This window comes from Phyllostomus discolor, chromosome 4 (genome assembly GCF_004126475.2).
Source record: "Phyllostomus discolor isolate MPI-MPIP mPhyDis1 chromosome 4, mPhyDis1.pri.v3, whole genome shotgun sequence".
NCBI classification, from domain to species: domain Eukaryota; kingdom Metazoa; phylum Chordata; class Mammalia; order Chiroptera; family Phyllostomidae; genus Phyllostomus; species Phyllostomus discolor.
In genome coordinates this window covers 46,854,895-46,872,681 of record NC_040906.2, presented here as the reverse complement: position 1 = coordinate 46,872,681, position 17,787 = coordinate 46,854,895, and the positions used below count along the sequence as shown (strand labels likewise).

At 42.7% G+C, this 17,787-nt stretch overlaps 1 pseudogene; it reads left to right on the top strand.

Annotated features, from left to right (window-relative positions):
* Positions 1-5,677: 5,677 nt before the first annotated feature.
* Positions 5,678-6,439, top strand: LOC114494821 (annotated as a pseudogene).
* The last annotated feature ends 11,348 nt before the right edge of the window (positions 6,440-17,787 follow it).

The window sequence follows — 17,787 nt, the reverse complement described above, 5'->3', positions numbered from 1 at the left end:
TAGGGACGCTTTCTCCAAGGAGAAAATAGCGATCTGGAGAAAGGGTGGGAAGGAGAGAGCGGGAGCCAAATAAATATGAATAAATATGAAGAGCGATAAGAAAAGAAAGCGGCACACAACAAGCTGGGGGGCGTGGCGTGGGGGAGGAAAGCAAGAAAAGAGGCAGTGGAGTGGAGGGGCTAAATATAAACTCGCACCACCCGCGCCCCCAAGGGTTTAGAAGGAAAAACGGAATACAAGATGGAGAGAAGCATGGGAGCCTGTGGTGGCCGCGGGGAGGGCACGGTAGGGGGAGCCCAGCTGTGTCTAGGGCGGCGGCAGGCCTGTCACTCGGGAGAAGGAGGCGGCCGCGAGGGTCGGGACAGACGGCGGCGCCCTGTGCACAACCACCTGCGAGCTGCGCACCGCGGCCACGTGGAGACCTGCACTGGCCTGCCGCTGGCTGCGCGGGTCTCCGCCGCCCAGGCCTCGCGCCGGCCCCACTTCGCTCCACGTTGCTTTGGCGGCGGGTGGGAAATCGCAGGAGGAAGGCTTGTGTGGATACAGCACTTGGCGTCTGTGTTGCGAATTCGGGGCAAGGCGCTGCGAGGGTTGGGAATCTAGAGCCATGGGCCCAGCCCCGCCGGCGTCCTGGAACTGGTTAAGGGTGAGCTAAGCTGGCGAGGAGCACTCCTGCTTCGAAAACCTCAAAGAAAAGTTTGGCTTTCCGTGTTCTCCGGCAGGTCCCCGGCTGGGTCGGACTGCCGCGGCGGGAGACAACACCGCAGGGGCTTTTCTGGGCCGGGTGTAGGTGCACAGAGTGACTGAAGCGCAGCTACCAAGCTGCCAGCCAGGCGGACCTGGGACGCCCATGCCTGCAGGACGACGCCACACCAACAGCTGGGCAAGAGAGCGGGAGGGCAATCACTTGCGAATGAATCCCTCCAACGCCTGGATGGGCCAAAGTCAGGCTTCCATCACCTTCCTTCCGGAGCGAGAAGGAGCCCCCAGACGCAGCAGGGCCAACAGCCTCCAATGAGCTCTGGGGAGCTTCCCTGCGGCTCCCGCGACACCGACGGGTTCAGCCCCAAGCCCAGCAACTTGTAGAGACGCATCAATCCATGATAGGAATTCTAGAGAAGGCACACAAATTCTTTAAAATTTGCTCTTAAAATTATAGAAGCCAGAGCACACAGACATTGTCTAACCCCATTTTCCCCCTCTCTCCCTTTCCTAATCTCTTTCTCTCAAATTCTCTTTCATCTCCCTGCCCCCCACTCACTCTCCTTTACTCTCTCTCCAAAAAGCACAGCAAGTTTGGAGACAAGTAGCCTGACTGAATGAGGAATTTGTACAGAAATGGAGCACATTTTAAGCCTCTGTGCTCTCAGCCTTAGAATTGAAGGATACCAGGTGTTGGATTTGGGGGAGCCTAGGCAGAAGACCAGAACCAAATTACCTTCTTTCTCATGTTCCTGCCTCAGAAAGCCCAGGGAGTCTGCCCCATCCACGCTACTCATGTGACAGACAAATGCCCAGTGAGACAATGCTTTGGGGAGCATCACAGCCACCCAGTGATAAAAGGACAAAAGCCAGAACTGATGAGGAATCCCAGCCTTTGAAACTTCTTGGCAAAGCCCATGTTTTCTCCCCTATTTTTATGTGTTTGCTTTCTTGTTAGCAAATAATCACTCCATTTTTAAAAAATAGTGCTGGATTATGCTGTCAGGGAACAAGAAATAAACATTTCCTCACACATGCTAGGAATCCTCACTGCAACACTTGCAGCTCTGTTCTCCATGGATCTGGTTAGTTAGTTACCAAATGGAAGAAGCAGGTACACAGAATTAAGTAGAAAGACCAGAGCCCTAGAAGGTGTTCCTTCCCAGACTGCAGCCTGGCTGAGAGGCTAAGTCAGGTCAAAAATTCCATACACATTTATAAAGCAATGACTCTGTGCTAAGCACTTGCTAGGTGTGAAAGCTCTGAAGTCTGTTCTGCTATCTAAGAACTCCTGTTTGCCCTCATTTTGTTGTTTGTTCTGCTAAAGATTTTATTCATTTATTTTTAGAGAGAGGGGAAGGGGGGGAGGAAGAGAGGCAGATGCATTGATGTGAGAAACATCGATTGGTTGCCTGTCACACATGCCCTGATCAGTTACCTAGGCATGTGCCCTGACCAGAATCAAACCACGACCTTTTGCCCAACCATTTGAGCCACCCCAGTCAGGGCTGTTGTTTGTTTTTGTTATTTGCTTTTTGCAGGGGGTAGAAAGATGGGCAGTTTTGTTTTATTTTCCATTCCAGGCAATGTTTAATTATTTTGCATACACCCAGCAGGGATTTATTTGAGACTCTAAGCAAATGTCCCCTGGAGTGACTGTGCCATCTGCCTAGAAGGAAGTGAAGGGTGGTGACTTGGGAAAGGAGGGAAGGTAGAGAGGCAGATGTGTCCTCCAGGTGAGGCTAGGCATACTGAGGACTTGGGGAGGGGGGCTTCTGTGGTTTCTTCTGAAACCACAGAAGAAGATCTAGACTGTACTAACTTAGGGGAAAAGAGCTCCTGCCAGGAGCAAGGGCAGGAGAAGACAGAAAGAGAACCCTTGCTAATGGGAACCCACTACAGGGAAATTGATTAGACCGTGAACTTTCATAACAAGGAAATGCCAGGGAGCAGTTCCAGTGTAGGTGTTGCAGCATTCTTTTATGTTTTCATGGAGCACCCATCATTTCTGGTATTGAAAAAATCCATAAAGGACATATCTTGCTTTATAGGTATCTGTGTAAATATTTTATTTGGCATTTTGAGGCCTCCAAACATACAAGTGATTGAAAACACAAATTCTAAATTAACCAGAGCAAATTCTGACATCTCAGAAGCTTACTAAATGTGAGGAAACTTTTAAACGTTCTTCGGTTGTCTCATTAGCTGCACCTTCTGCTCCTCTGCTGTCTGCTTGTCCTCCTGTCTTTACCCTTCACTCCCTAACTTCCCATTTTGTAATGATGAGCCTGAGGCTCCATTAGTCACTGCCCCCGACCCCAACGGCTTTACCGCCCCATCTAAGGTTGAACTGTTGCCTGTGCCTAGCCCTGGATGACAGCCACTTAATCTCTTACAGCCCATGGACTAATGTTGAGCTTTGCACCCATGGAGTAATGTTGAGCCATTACTGAAGCTTTGTTTAGTCCCAAGGAGGACTCTGTTGGGTTTGCTGGAGAATTTCTGCTCACTCTCCAAACATATGAGCTGAGGTTCTCTGACCTCTGTTAGCTTGTCCACATGCTTGCAGGACAAAGGTATGACAGACAAGGGCTAAACAATGTGCGGTGGCAAAACTCTGTGAGAGATTCTCCCCATCGGAGAAGGGAAGCCGTGCACAGAGCCTCGGAGCTGGCTCAGTGGCTTCATGAGAAGGAACCCCAGGCTTTTCCTCAAGTTCTGGATTGGAAGAAAATTCAAAAATGAGTTCAAAAACATGATGAAACAGTTTTTTATTATGATAATAGATTTTTTTTAAGTTTTTAAACAGTATTTCAGCATTGATGAAGTCAATGATGACTTCTCAACATTTTAAAAAAATATTTTATTCCCCAGTCAGGGTACATACCTGGGTTGCAGGCCATGACCCCCAGCAACCGCACATTGATATTTCTCTCTCTCTTTCTCCCTCCCTTCCCTCTCTAAAAATAAAAATAAATACAATCTTTAAAAAAAAATTATTTACTTTTGGAGAGACAAAGGAAGGAGAAAGAGGGAGAGAAACATTAACGTGTGGTTGCTTCTCACGCACCCACCACTGAGGACCTGGTCCACAACGCAGACATGTGCCCTGACCAGGAATTGAACCAGTGCCCTTTGGTTCACAGGCCGGCACTCAGTCTGCTGAGCTACACCAGCCAACACTTTTTTTTTATTTTTTTTAAAGATTTTATTTATCTATTTTTAAAGAGAGGGAAAGTGAAGAAGAAAGAGAGGGAGAGAAACATCAATGTGTGGTTGCCTCTCACACGCCCCCTATGGGGGACCTGGCCTGCAACCCAGCCATGTTCTCTGACTGGGAATTGAACTGGCAACCCTTTGGTTCACAGGCCAGTACTCAATCCACTGAGCCACACCAGCCAGAGTGATGAACACTTTTTAACTCAGCCTTTGTTGAGGGTCTACAAGACATACTTGAACAACAGTTAAAAAAATTACTACTTCATTAAGCCATCATGTAAATCCCTGATATAGTAAACTATGCTGAGCAGCTCTCCCAAGCTATCCAAAAGATACCAAAAAAGAGAGCTACACATGTTGTAAATGCCCAAATTCAGGCAACTCAAGTGTAATGAGCCCACAATTACAGCAATTGTTGTCTAAATCTGCCTTTCAAGGTCCATAAGCAAACCACCAATCAATGGGTTTTGTATTTATTGCAAAAAGCCTGGACATTGGAAGGAAGATTGTTTAAAGCTCAAAGGGTAATTACAAGGCCAACAGCCCTTAAAATTTGCAACTCCTCCTCAAGGAGTCTAACCTAAGTCTTCTCAGCAATAAAGCTGTTCCAAGGATTAAAAGGGGATTTTCCCAATGTTTCTAATTAATTATTTAGGGGAAATCAATCTAACTATTAGGAAAGAGGTAACCAAAGTCCTGGCAGATACCAGAACCACCTTATCAGTTCTCAACCCCACCAGCCTCTGCATTCCTCCTCCTAGGAGTACTGAAACCATGGCGGGAACTCCCAGGACTGTCCCCAAATCCCCTCAGGGTAAGAATGTAGATTTGTTCAAAATCTAAGAGCCATAAATAACAGAGTCATACCTCAGCACCCAGTTGTGCCTAGCCCTCACTCCTAATTCTCAGCCATACCACCAGGAAGTAAATTTGTTTCTGTTTTAAATCTTTGTAGTGTTTTCTTTAGCAACCCAGTGGATCTTGAAAGCCAATTCTTATTCGATTTCACAAAAGGATTGTGTATTGTCCAAGTAACCCTTGAAGAATGATGCCTTGGGCTACCCTGAAAGTGGGACTTGCTCTTCCCAAATTTTTAAGACAGCTATTGCCCATACAGAATTCCCTTGCCAGTCCACCCTTTCGTAATACGTGGGTGACCTCCTCCTCTGCTCAGCCTCTGAGAAGCCTCCCTTGAAGACAGCCTCCACTTCCTTGGAGAACTAGAAAAGAAAGGACAAAGGTATCTATCTAAAGAGAAACTTCAGCTCTGTAAACCCCAAGTTAAAATATCTGGGGAATTTAGGTACTCATAAAGGTCTCCTCTTGGTTTCTGATAAGATCCACAGCATTCTGGCTTTTTCATTCCCCAAGACTAAAAGACAACTCAGGGAAGTCCTAGGTTTGGCTGGATATTGTAGCAATTGGATTCCTAATTTTTCTGTCAGGGCTCACCTTTTCTACCCTCTTCTCAAGGCTGACCAGATGGAGCCACTGACATGGAAAGAGAAATCCCAGAAGTCCTTCAGTGAAATTAAAGGCAGTCTTTGTGATCTGCCTGCTTCAGGACCTCCTAACTATCAATTGCCCTTTTTCTTTTTGTCCATGAAAGAGATGGAAATGCCTGAGGTATCTTGGCCCAATGACATGGAAGCCAGCATAGACCCATTGGATGCTACAGTTAACAGTTACACTGGGTGAGCCAAAGATCTCCCTACCTCTATGAGAGCTATTGCAGCCACCACCAATTTACTACAACATGCAGGTGAGATGATAATGAGCTCTCCACTGACTCTCTTTGTGCCTCCTTCAGCAGAAGACTTGCTTGACTTGAATCACTCTCAGCAGCTCTCTGCTACCAGACTAACCTCCTACAGAGTTCTCTCACTGCCTTCATCTACTGTGGCTATTGCTCGCTGTAACACTCTAACCCTGCTGCTCTCCTCCCTCTGCCCTCTGACAAATTCCTCATGACTGCCTGACATTAACAGACCAACTGCTAATTTCTCAAATTGAGTTACAGGGAACGCCTCTTGAAAATGCTGGATTAGTTTTACTGATGGTTTTTACCTAAAAGACAAAACAAGCCACTATCAAGGAGGCTGTGCAATTGTCTCACTAAATGAAGTCTTTGAGGTCAGTCCAATGCCTCAAGGACCTTCTGTTGAAAAAGCAGAGCTCTCCGCTGTGGCCTAGGCTACATGCACCAAGAAAGTCGGAATCTTTGGTAAATGTGGCATCCATCATGGCGCCTCCCTCAGGAAAATGGTGAAGAAAATTGAGATCGGCCAGCGCACCAAGTACACTTGCTCCTTTTGTGGCAAAACCAAGATGCAGAAGTGAGCTGTGGGGACCTGGCACTGCAGGGAAACAGTCGCTGGTTTTGCAGGGACCTTCAACACGGCTTCTGCTGTCACAGTGAAGTCTGCCATCAGAAGACTGAAGGAATTGAAAGACCAGCAGAAGCTCCACAATCTGAAACATTGCTAGCCAATAATAAATAGGTTAATCTATGTAACAACAACAACAACAACAACAACAAGGCAGAGTTCTGCCCTGGCCAGCATGTCTAGTTGGTTGGGCATCGTCCTGCAAAGCAAAACGTCACTGGTTCAATTCCTAGTCAGGGCACATGCCCTGGGTTGCTAGCCAGGCCCTCGGTTGGGGGCATGTGAGAGGCAACTGATTGACGTATCTCTCCCTCTCCTTCTCCTACCTTTCCCCTCTCTCTAAAAATAAGTAAATAAAAACATTTTAAAATTTCTTTAAAAAAAAAAGCAGTTCTATGCATTCATTTGAGCTGGCAATTTAGCCAAAGATAAAATAGCTGACATTTATACTGATAGCAGGTAAGCTTTTGTTGTTGCCTAGCACTTTGGTATGCTCTGGAAACAGAAGATTGCTGACTTCTTTCTGACAAAAGAAAAAAAAATAGTTCTTACTTTTCAGAACTCTTAGAGGTTATCCAATTACCTAAATCTTTAGCAATCATAAAAATTCCTGGATATTCAATGGCTAAGGCAGAGGAAAGTAGAGATGATCATTTGGCCGGTACTGCTGATAAATTAGCAGCATTAAAACAATCTCAGCCTCTAATGGAAGCACCTATGCTTCTGGCTGAGGCAATTGGGTATTTTAAAACTAACATGATAGAAGCATTGAACAAAATAGAGAGAAATGGTTAGAACAAGGCTGTTAATCTGACCCCAAAAGAAACTTATGAGTAGGTCCAAATGGCCAACCACTTCTCCCTGATTGCACACAAAATCACATATCATAATCTGTACAAGACTTAACTCACTGGAACACTGACAAAATGGTTTCATTGGAAAACAAAACTACTAGAAACCACCTCCAAAAATCGCTTCACAGGTATACCAAAAAAGCCAGAAGCACAGCCCTACAAAGCCCATTCATACCTCTGTGGGGCACCTTCCCATGCCTTTAGGACTCTGAGGTCTGGCCAATGGACTTTATTCAGTTGCCCCCTCTCCAGGGCACAAATATGTGTTAGTGATGATTTATGTTTTGTCTTTAGTGGAAGCATTCCCATGCCTCACAGCCACAGACTCAGTGGTAAGAAAAATACTCCTGGAATAGACCTTTCTGCTGGAGGAAGCCATGTCACTGGACAAGTTGTGCAATCTGTAAGATCTGGCAGGTTTGCGATGTTTCCATTGTTCTTGTCATCTCCAGTTCTCCAGTCCTGTAGAACTGACTACCAGAGTAGCCAAAACTTATGTATTTTTTTAATGATTCAAGGATTTATTGTCATACATACAAAACATACTGTTAATTACATTAGCAAAAGATCAATGAAATACATAATCTTTTTGTTTGTCTTTTTAATCCTCAGCCAAGGACATGCTTATTGACTTTCAAAATTTTTATTTACTTATTTTTAGAGAGAGGGGAAGGGAGAGAAAAAGAAAGGAGAGAAATATCACTGTGTGGTTGCCTCTCACATGTCCCCGACTAGGGACCTGGCCCACAACCCAGGCATGTGCTCTGACTGGGAATTGAACCAGCATTGGTGTTATTCAACCTAAGATCTACTCCCTTTGACAAACACAGACTGTCTCCATTTGAAATTATTACTGGAAGATCCATGAGATTAGATCAAGGAATGTATGGACCTGCACTGATAAAAAGGAACCCCCCTGATTTACTGTAAGGAACTTATAAGGGCCCGTAAGACTAACTCATAACTTGTAGAGCATGCTGCCAGGGGACAAAGATCTCCAGCATCACAGTCTTCACAGTGATTACCTCCTTTGGAAATGCCTCTCTATAAAGACACCCTTCGTAGGGAATATAGTCGATAATACTGACATAACTCTGGATGGCACAGATGGGTACTAGACTTATTGGGGTGATCACTTTATGAGTTCTATAAATTCTCATCACTATGTTGTCCACCTGAAGCTAACATAATATTGTATGTCAACTGTAATTTTAAAATTGAAAAAATGTGCCCTTTAGCTCCAATGGAAAGGGCCCTGTCAGGTGTTTCGCTTCTCCAGGCTTCTCCCTGATGTGCAGGCATCCCCCCACATCACCCTGCTTGTCATTCCAGCCTCGACCCCGGTGCTGCCATTCATAGGCTTTCGCTCTCCCTGCAACCGTATTGTGTTCTGTTTTCTTGGGTTTAGAACAGTTCAGGTTTCTTCTCCTTTCTCCTATTTCCTTCCTCACTTTTGCCCAAACCAGTCCGCAAAGGAAATGTTTGTGATGATTGATCTGAGCCTGAGACGTCACATCAGGCCAGGGTCACCACTGAGCAGTTTGACTGAGTTTACAGGTCATGCTCCCTCTCTCCCAAGACACTAGGGCCATTAGCAGCCTAATTCAGATTCCCAGCAACCTCTTTCTCTTCGTAGTCTTTCATGTGGTCAATTAGATGATAAAATCTTAAGGCAAGTTTGAGAACAAAATTGTCCACAACCTCCAAAGAATCTAATCTTCCTTAATTTTGATTGGACTCTTAACCAGCAGTCTTGGGAGGATGTACCTTATGCAGAATAAATACAAAAGTTAAAAAAAAAAAACAGCTATCTTTATATTAGGAGTGATCCAGTTAGGTCAGAAGGGAAGTCGTGGAAAACTGGATAAATAGTGAAAGAGGAAATTAATTGAAAAGAAAATCATGTTTTATATTGTACCTAATAACAACAAGACAAATATTCATGAACATTTTTCTATGTAAAGAAGGCAGAAGAGGTGCCTGGTTAATGCTGAAAATTGGTCCTGAGATGGAGTGGAGAGGAAGCTACCATGCATATATACATGTATAAAAATACTGTACTGAAATTTCTTTGTTTAGCCTGGAAGACAGGGGCTAATGAACTGTAGGAAAGTAACAGGCGGAGAGGATATGCTGTTGCTAGGGGAGCTCAGGGAAGGTGCAACAGGAAAGGGAGGGAGCTCTAGTTCTGGTCTCTGTTACGTGGAGCTCAGCTTAGAAACACTACCTGCAGAAATAGGCTATGTTTCTTTCATGGATATGTTTTTATTATTTTACAACTTCTGTGGATTTTTTGCGGGGGAGGTACTTTATTCAGATGCTGGCAATAGGTCTTTGGATTCTTTTAAAATAAAGCAAAAGAGATAAGGAATAAAAATGTGGAGTTTTAACTTGGACTTTGCCCATGTTTAGCAGTTAGGCTTTGGTCACATTACTCAACCCACAAGGAGACAAATTTTGACTGAGCTTGGAGGAAATGAGAATAAACCATTGTAAAGGACCCCATTACTAAATACTAACATGATCAAGGTTTGGTAATTTTTTTGTGATTAAATGTAAACTAAATGTTTAATTTCTTAGTCCTAAAAACAACATTTTCTCAGCAACATGATGCTAGCCAGAGGTTCCTGTGTCTTCCTGAGGCTGCCTATAGGAGACTGTGCAGACAAACCCATTTAAAGGAAGGATACTTCAAAAAACTATCACAGGGTCACTCCTACCAAAAGTATTGTGATATTTTATTTCGAAGTAAAAAATCAAAACAGGTTCATGAGCAGGATATCTTTTAGATGTCTTAAAATCTATGGGTAGATAGTGTCAGAATTGAGCTGAATTTTAGGACAGCTGGTGTCTAAGAACTGCGTGTAGATGTGGAGAAACCTCCCTTCCCGTGGATGCAGAACCCTTACATGTCTGTCATGAAGTCTTCCCAGATCCTTGAGACCACCAGTTATTTCCCCTGAGGCAGAGCATTTTAGTTGAGACAACACAAATCAGTACTCACATATTGTGTCCCTGTCCTAACAATATTAAGAGGACAGAGGACAGAGAAGGTGTCTTAAGACCTTTTAATGTTTCCAAAGCTCTGCATAGTGCTGCACATTACTTAATTCTCAATAAATTCTTTAAAAACAAATTATTTTTAGAGAGGGAGACCTGGCTGGTGTGGCCCAGTGGATTGAGTGCCGGCCAGCAAACTAAAGGGTCACTGGTTCAGTTCCCAGTCAGGGCACATGCCTGGATTGCAGGGCAGGTCCCCAGTAGTGGGTGCACAAGAGGTAACCACATATTGATGTTTCTCTCCCTCTCTTTCTCCTTCCCATCTCTAAAAATAAATAAATAAAAATCTTTTAAAATACTTTTTTATAGAGGGAAAGAAACATCAATGTGTGAGATATACATTGATCAGTTACCCCTCACACAATCCCAACAGAGGACCTCGCTGAAACACAGGCATGTGCTCTGACTGGGAATCGGGCCAGCAGCCTTTGCGTTCAGAGGCCAGCGCTCAATCCACTGAGCCACACCAGCCACGGCCTAATAAATTCCTGATTATTTAGGATATAGGTCTTAGGAGACTGAGGGAAAAGAGATGAAATTCATATCCAAACACTATTATTCCTCCAAATTTATATTAAAATAATTATTTATTATGCATGCAATTTGAAGATATTGGTATAAAATAGGTCCTTATCATGAAAAACATGAGGGGATTAAGAAGTACAAATTTGTAGTTACAAAATAGTCATGAGGATGTAAAGTAGAGCATAGGGAATATATTCAATATTATAATAACTATGCACAGTGCCAGCGGGGTTCTTGAAATATCAGGGGGATCACTTTCTAAAGCACATGACTGTCTAACCACAATGCTGTACACCCGGAACTAATACAAAATAATACTGAATATAAACTGTAATTGAAAAATAAAATAAATAGGTTTTTATCAGTTCTTCCTAAGACCACCTGAGTTCATAATTTACATATTCTCAGAATTTTATTTTCTCATATTCATACAGCAGGCCTATGATCTAGCCCAGCTTATTGGAAAACAGTCAGAGAGAGATTGAGTGCTCTTGCTGTATGCGGTAGGTGTAAACCCAGGTCAGTGAGAGAAAGGCGAGTCAGGAAAGAATGAGGAGCAATGTACGGTAGGCTCTATGGAAAAACTGTGCCATGGGCTAGTTAGTCAATGCAAGGGAGAGAGGAGGGTGATGATTGATCTGCCATGCTCTCCTATTTCTGCTGATCAAAGTTCATCCCATGTATAGTTAATCCCCAGCCCTTTGAATTATAATATCCAGATTCTTTGGCAGCCTTTTGGGAAGCCATCTACCATGCTGTTCAGTGTAGTGTTTCATCTGAGTCTCAGAGTGGTGGGAGGAGCCAGAAACCCAACAACTGGCACAGCAGTGGCCGGGAAGAGCCAACGTCCCCCACAAACAACTTGTCAGTCCCATCAGCAGAACCACCAGGAGCCCCAGTCAGTTGTGTTTGGGCTAAAATGAAGCCACCTGCCCTGTGGGCTCAGAAGAATCTGAGGAAGTGCATAAGATGTCTCTGATATAGTGCAGCATAAGGTTCAGAGCACAAGAAGACCATCTTCCATTTTCTCTGAGATTTTCTTCCCTGAAATCTCTAAGCAGTATGATATGCCCATTACCATAATCAAATGGGAGCCCCAGCTGCCATTCTGTGTGCACAGAACAAGGATCTTTGCTCATTTCAATGAAATTAGACCACAGTGTGTCTGAGATAAGGAGGTATCCCTTCTGCCAGCTAGACATATAGTGGGGAGCAGGGGGAACTAGCTTCTCTATTTTCCACGTAATACGTGATATATAAATAACTGATGGTTTAAATCAAAATGTATTTTATGGCAAGTGTACATTTTTTCAGGGTATTCAAATGTGCAACTTCTACAAGGCAATGGGCTATTGACAAAATTGCTCCTTACATGAACCCTAAGAGAAAGCAACCCATTTTAATTTCCTCACGCAGCAATCACTTTCTATTGTGGGCCTGGCCCCAGGGTGGGTGGAATAAGCCCACTTTAGTTTCCTCCAGGAAAACAGGTAATATTTGCAGGGTCTGGGGCAAGAGTACAAATGAAGGCCAGTGCCTGCAGGCTGCTTCCACCTTCTCTTTCCACCTCCTGCTCAGACCCACACGAGGAGGAGCCTCTGTAGTACTCTCGTGGACACTGCAGCCCATTTGTCTGAAGCACCACAGAATGGTGCAACTTAGGAAGGAGAGATCTAGAGAGGGAACTCTGAGGGCTCTGCCATGTGCTCTGTGTATGTGGGCAAGGAATTTAGGGGCCCTAGAAAGCCAGAGCATGGTCTAGAGGGGGCTTATCATAAGAAAATCAGAAAAGTGCCAATTTGCTGAAGGTAGTTGAGGGCAGAGAACTGGCTCTGCTCTGTTGAGGCCTTCCCAGGCATTTTTAGGGGCAGTGGCACTACTGCTCGCTATCTGCAGATGACACACTGGCATTCGGGGTGAGTGGCTGTGTATATTTCTTATGGATCAACAGCTTTGTTTCTTGTACAGCAATTTTTTGTTTTGTTATCCTAGTATGCAATCTAGCCATGGAATTGATTTTGACAGTCAATAGTTTCTACTGCTGAGCTTGTTTTGAGCAGAAAATTGTCGAAACAGAACGGTGTGAAGACGTTCGAAATTATATGGTAAGAGATTCTAGGTGATAATTATAACTTCATTTTAAACTGTGTATTGCAAAATGCTTTGTTTCTCTTCTGGATAAAAGCACAGGGAGGGTTTAGCCAGTCTCCCAACCTCATTTCTCAGGGAGAGCCCTTGGAAATAATTCATTCTTCTGTCATGAACTCATATCCTGTACTATTTTGATTACAATTTATGCCATTTTGTTCTTCGATCTGAGGGATTTACTGTGAGAAAGTAGCTAGTGGCTTATTTTACACCCCTTAACTCACACATCTAATTAGATGAGCAAAACACCATTAGCATCTACCTTTCACACCACTTCGGAAAGAAAAATAATCTTTACTAAAAGCCAGTTCTGAGTCTTAAGAAACAAATTGGGAATTAATTGAGAGAATCAAACGGGGAAAAGGCTTGAACGCACAAAAGCAAGCCTGTAAGGCTTATCTGAAGTCACCAGAAGAGGAAGCAGCTCTGGTACAGGTGCCCCACATCACCTTGCATAATGAGCTATACCGACTCCACATGGAGAATTTTTACTACAAAACTGCTAATAAGGGAAGGAATTCAATATTATACCTTAAGTTTTTTGGCAGGTCGTGGGCTGTAGTTCAGATAATTAAAGCTTCTGTGGAACGGTTGTTGCCTAATCCTGCACAGAGGCTGCCTCCGCTGCCTGAGCTATCGCTGCTGCCACCGGCAGCGGGCGGGCAGAGCCGGAAGACGGCGGCTGCTGTCTCAGTGACGCACTTAGTTCGCACTATCTCTGCTTCCTGCCAGGCTTGTTATTTTCTTCCAGTCTTCCTCTTATTAGCCATACGATTTTAGTCAAAGGACTTAGCTTCTCTGACCCATAGTGTTCTAATCCCTAAATGGCATAATAAACCTACCTATGGCCAACCAAAGGATTAGCTGAAACCATGTTTGCAAACACTTTAGGCAACTAGCAGGCCCTTAAACTATGTACATTTCCAGCCACCTTCTACCTTTTAAATACAGGTGAAAAGGAGAAGCCATGCTGTTTCTACCTCGTTATCTTTATTGCTTAGAAATTCAAGCTCCCAGCCCAGGACCTGACTTTGAAATTGACAGAGAGCCAGGAATAGGGGAGATGGCTGCAGAGTTCTCATCTGAGAGTTATTCAACTCTAGTGAAGCAGATCCTCCAAGGAATGGGCAAGAATTTTTTAAAAATTTAAATATAGATTTTTAAAAAGTTTTTTACTATTCAGAAACTTTATGAGCACTTTTAAAAAACAATCTTCACTCCACATATTAAGGGATACTTTAATGACATCTTGGACGTGCCTCATGGTACCATGTAAAAAAAATGCATTGGCCAGAATGTGATATTCTTGGCAACAAAAAATAGCCTGTGTCTGTCCCTGCCATTGCTACGCTGAAAGACTTCTTTCAGTTCTCCAAGGTGTGTGGTCACGAAACATGAACAAAACTTAAGTGTTTAACACAGAACTTTAGCTTCAGGACTTCAGAACACATTTTCCTTATAGCTGAGATGGTGCCTTGTTCATTAGAGCCCTGCAAATATTAAGGAATGTATTAGAGAAATGAGCTTTCATTATCAAATTGCATAAAGGGTATTCAAAATTTATTGTAAAACTTAAATAAGCTTCTTTCAATTCATCTACAAAGAAAAATCTCAACATCAATGATGTATTTATAGTCTATGTATATTTGAGGCTTTTATGAATGTAGGAGAATTCCTATAAGGTGGTTTAATTTACTATAATAGAAACCATAAACATGGCCACTTTCTTATTTTATTTCTGTAAATACCATGATTCAGGTACTACAAAAACCAAAAATCTATCTTACATAAGTATTCAACTAATAACTATGGTGTAAATGAATAATGCTTCACTGATAAAGATAAGTCCTGATTTGAGTTTTGTTTCTTTTCCAAAATGTGCTTCATTTTATGTAGTTCCAGATTTTTCATATTCCTTTATAGTACCTCACTAGTATATTACATCAACAATTAGAAGAATAAAATATGGCATAAATTAATGAAGGAATTGGATGGAGTACATAATTTCTAATATTTCCTCTAGGTCTAATATCTTAAATTCCATTATAATCAAATTTCAGGCTCTCCCTCTTGGGAGCATGCCTGCAACTCTCCCTTCCCCCTCTCCTTCCCCCAGGCATCTTACCTTTGCCTTTCCCTCTCCCAATGTCCAAGGGCCCTTCTTCTGTTTCTGCAACTTGTATCCTTAGCTCATTTCTTCTATGGCTCTCTTTTACTAACTCTGTAACTTTCTAAATAAACTTTCTCTTATAATATGAAAAAATTAAAATATCATAAATAATATAGAGTGAGAGCAGAATAATATTGTCATAGAAACAACCTAATTGAAACACCTGAGGCATAGAATCCTTTCTGTAATCCAATCAGGCAATTCAATTTTTTTTTAAGCAATTCATTTTTGATGTGCCTGAATACACATAGAACTTCATTATTATAAAGTGAATTATAATAACTCAAAATAACTGTCCCTAGATAGTAACCAACGCACTCATGGTCACCTGTCAACCTAATGCAAATTTGTTGAAATTACCAAATATGTACAGAAAAATCTGTAAATAACTTTATTAGATTTTATCTGTCTCTCTTGGTCACTTTGGGTAGCTATATATAACAAATACCATAGAATGAGTGGCTTAAACTATGAACATTTGTTTGTTATAATTCTGGAGATTGGGAAGTGCAAGATCACAGATTTGGTGTCTGGTGAGAACCCTCTTCCTGGGTTGCAGATGGCAGCCTTCTTACTGTGTCCTCAAAGGGCTGAGAAAGACAGATCACCTCTCTTGTAACTTCTTTTCTCAGAACATTAATCCCATTCAGGAGAGCTCTACCTTACATGACCTAATTACCTTCCAAAGCCACACCTCCAAATACCAGCACATTGAGAATTAGGGTTTCAAAATATGAAGGGGGAGGAGGCACAAACTTTCAGTCCATAACAGCATTCTTGAGAGAGATGTAAATCTAGAAGTGCAGGGATGAAGAGGTAAGTCCAGCTCCATGGCCAGTAATCTGTGTGGCCTTGCACCACTCACATTCTTTGTATGGGTTCTGATTTGCTCTTCTGTAAAAGTGTGGAATTGAGCTAAATGACCTGTAAATCTTCTTCCAGCTCTAGAACACTGTGATGACCACCATGAGGGTTTCGTACTTTTGATCATTCTAAATATTTCCAAAAGTTTTGGTTTATCAAATGCCTCCCTAGCAGATTTAGGGTTAGAATTAGAAATTTGGTGTTACGTTTGTCTGAATGAAAATAAAATAAAGAGCCCAAGCTGGCGTAGCTCAGTGGATTGAGCGCAGGCTGCGAACCAAAGTGTCACAGGTTCGATTCCCAGTCAGGGTACATGCCTGGGTTGCAGGCCATGACCCCCAACAACTGCACACTGATGTTTCTCTCTCTCTCTCTATCTCCCTCCCTTCCCTCTCTAAAAAAAATAAATAAAAATCTAAAAAAAATAAAGAAAGAAAATAAAATAAAGTACATACATAGAAACAAGTACATAGTATAAAAATGTAATAGCCAATTGCCCAACTCCATCCACAGTGCAAAGGTGTTCCTGCAAATTGTGTATTTTAAGCTGTTACCAACTCGATATCATGAAATCTAGCTATCATACTAAGAAAATGTCAGGGTGTGTTAAAATGTAGTAACCATTACAATTTTGAAAAGCCATTGATTTTCCTGTTTGTTTTGCTTTTTATATTCCATTTTCTTTGTTTTGTTTTGTTTTTCATTTTCTTTTTGGTGATGAACAAGATTAATCTTTAACGTCTGGGAGAACTGCCACCAGGGCTGACGAGATCTAAGATAGACACCTGAGGCAAAACTAGTCTGTCCGGGGGCCTTCCCGTATGAAACGGTATTCCGTTCCCCACTGCTCCCCCACCCCCACCTCAGATTTCAAACATGTACCTAAAGCCTGACGGTGGCTATCCTGAAAGGTCATGTGTAGACTGAGAGGCTGTCTGCCGTTTTGGGAACATGTGCATTAATGTGCCAGCTACACGAGAGAGGAAAATGGAGTAGATGTGCACAGAGAAAGGAAGAGGAGACACTACTTGGCCCCACTGAGACAGAAAAGGGTGGAATATAGATTCTTTGGTTCCTGACAGCTTTGCAGTTTACAGCCTTGTTTCTATGAAGCCTGACTGTATTTGATTTTGTGATCTCTCTATTACCCCATGTTCCCACCCCTTTTATTTGAACTAATTTGAGTAGCTTTCTGTTTCTTACTTATGAAAAGAGCAGAGTCTAAAACAGGGGGGGCGGGGATATACCCCTGTGACTGCCTGTAGGGTTGGCTCGATCTCTGACAGGCAGCAAATAGAAAACAGCACTTGGAAGGACTTCATGGACCATCTAAACTCTTGGTTTTCAACAAGGCTCTATGTTGCCAGCATACTACAAACAATTATTTAAGTGCCCAGCCTGGAACTACTGAACCCAAAGTGGTTCCTGATTGCAAACTGGAGACCCAGAGAGACTGCTGGGTGGGGGGCGGGGCTCTGATTCAGTAGAGCAGTGAGCACACCCACCAGTGGCGTGCTACACCCTGTGACACTGTTTCACCTTTCCGTAAATAGCAATAGTCATTAAAGGAGAGCCAGTTTTCTACCTTGTAGAAATTTAGATTAACTATCTCATACAGTCCTAACGTGAGCAATTACACTGGTATGTGACCAGTTTGTCTTTGTTACTTATTATAAGGTCTAGACTTATAAGGATTGTGTAATTTCAAAATTGAGAAATCTAGGTCAGTTTTTTTTTTTTTTTTAGCCAAAAGGAGAAAAAACTTAAAATTATTTCAAATTGGGGGATCAAAATTTGTGACAATTCTCCCTCAGACACATGGAATCAAGTGTTCTGAACATTTGAAGGTGCTTAATAC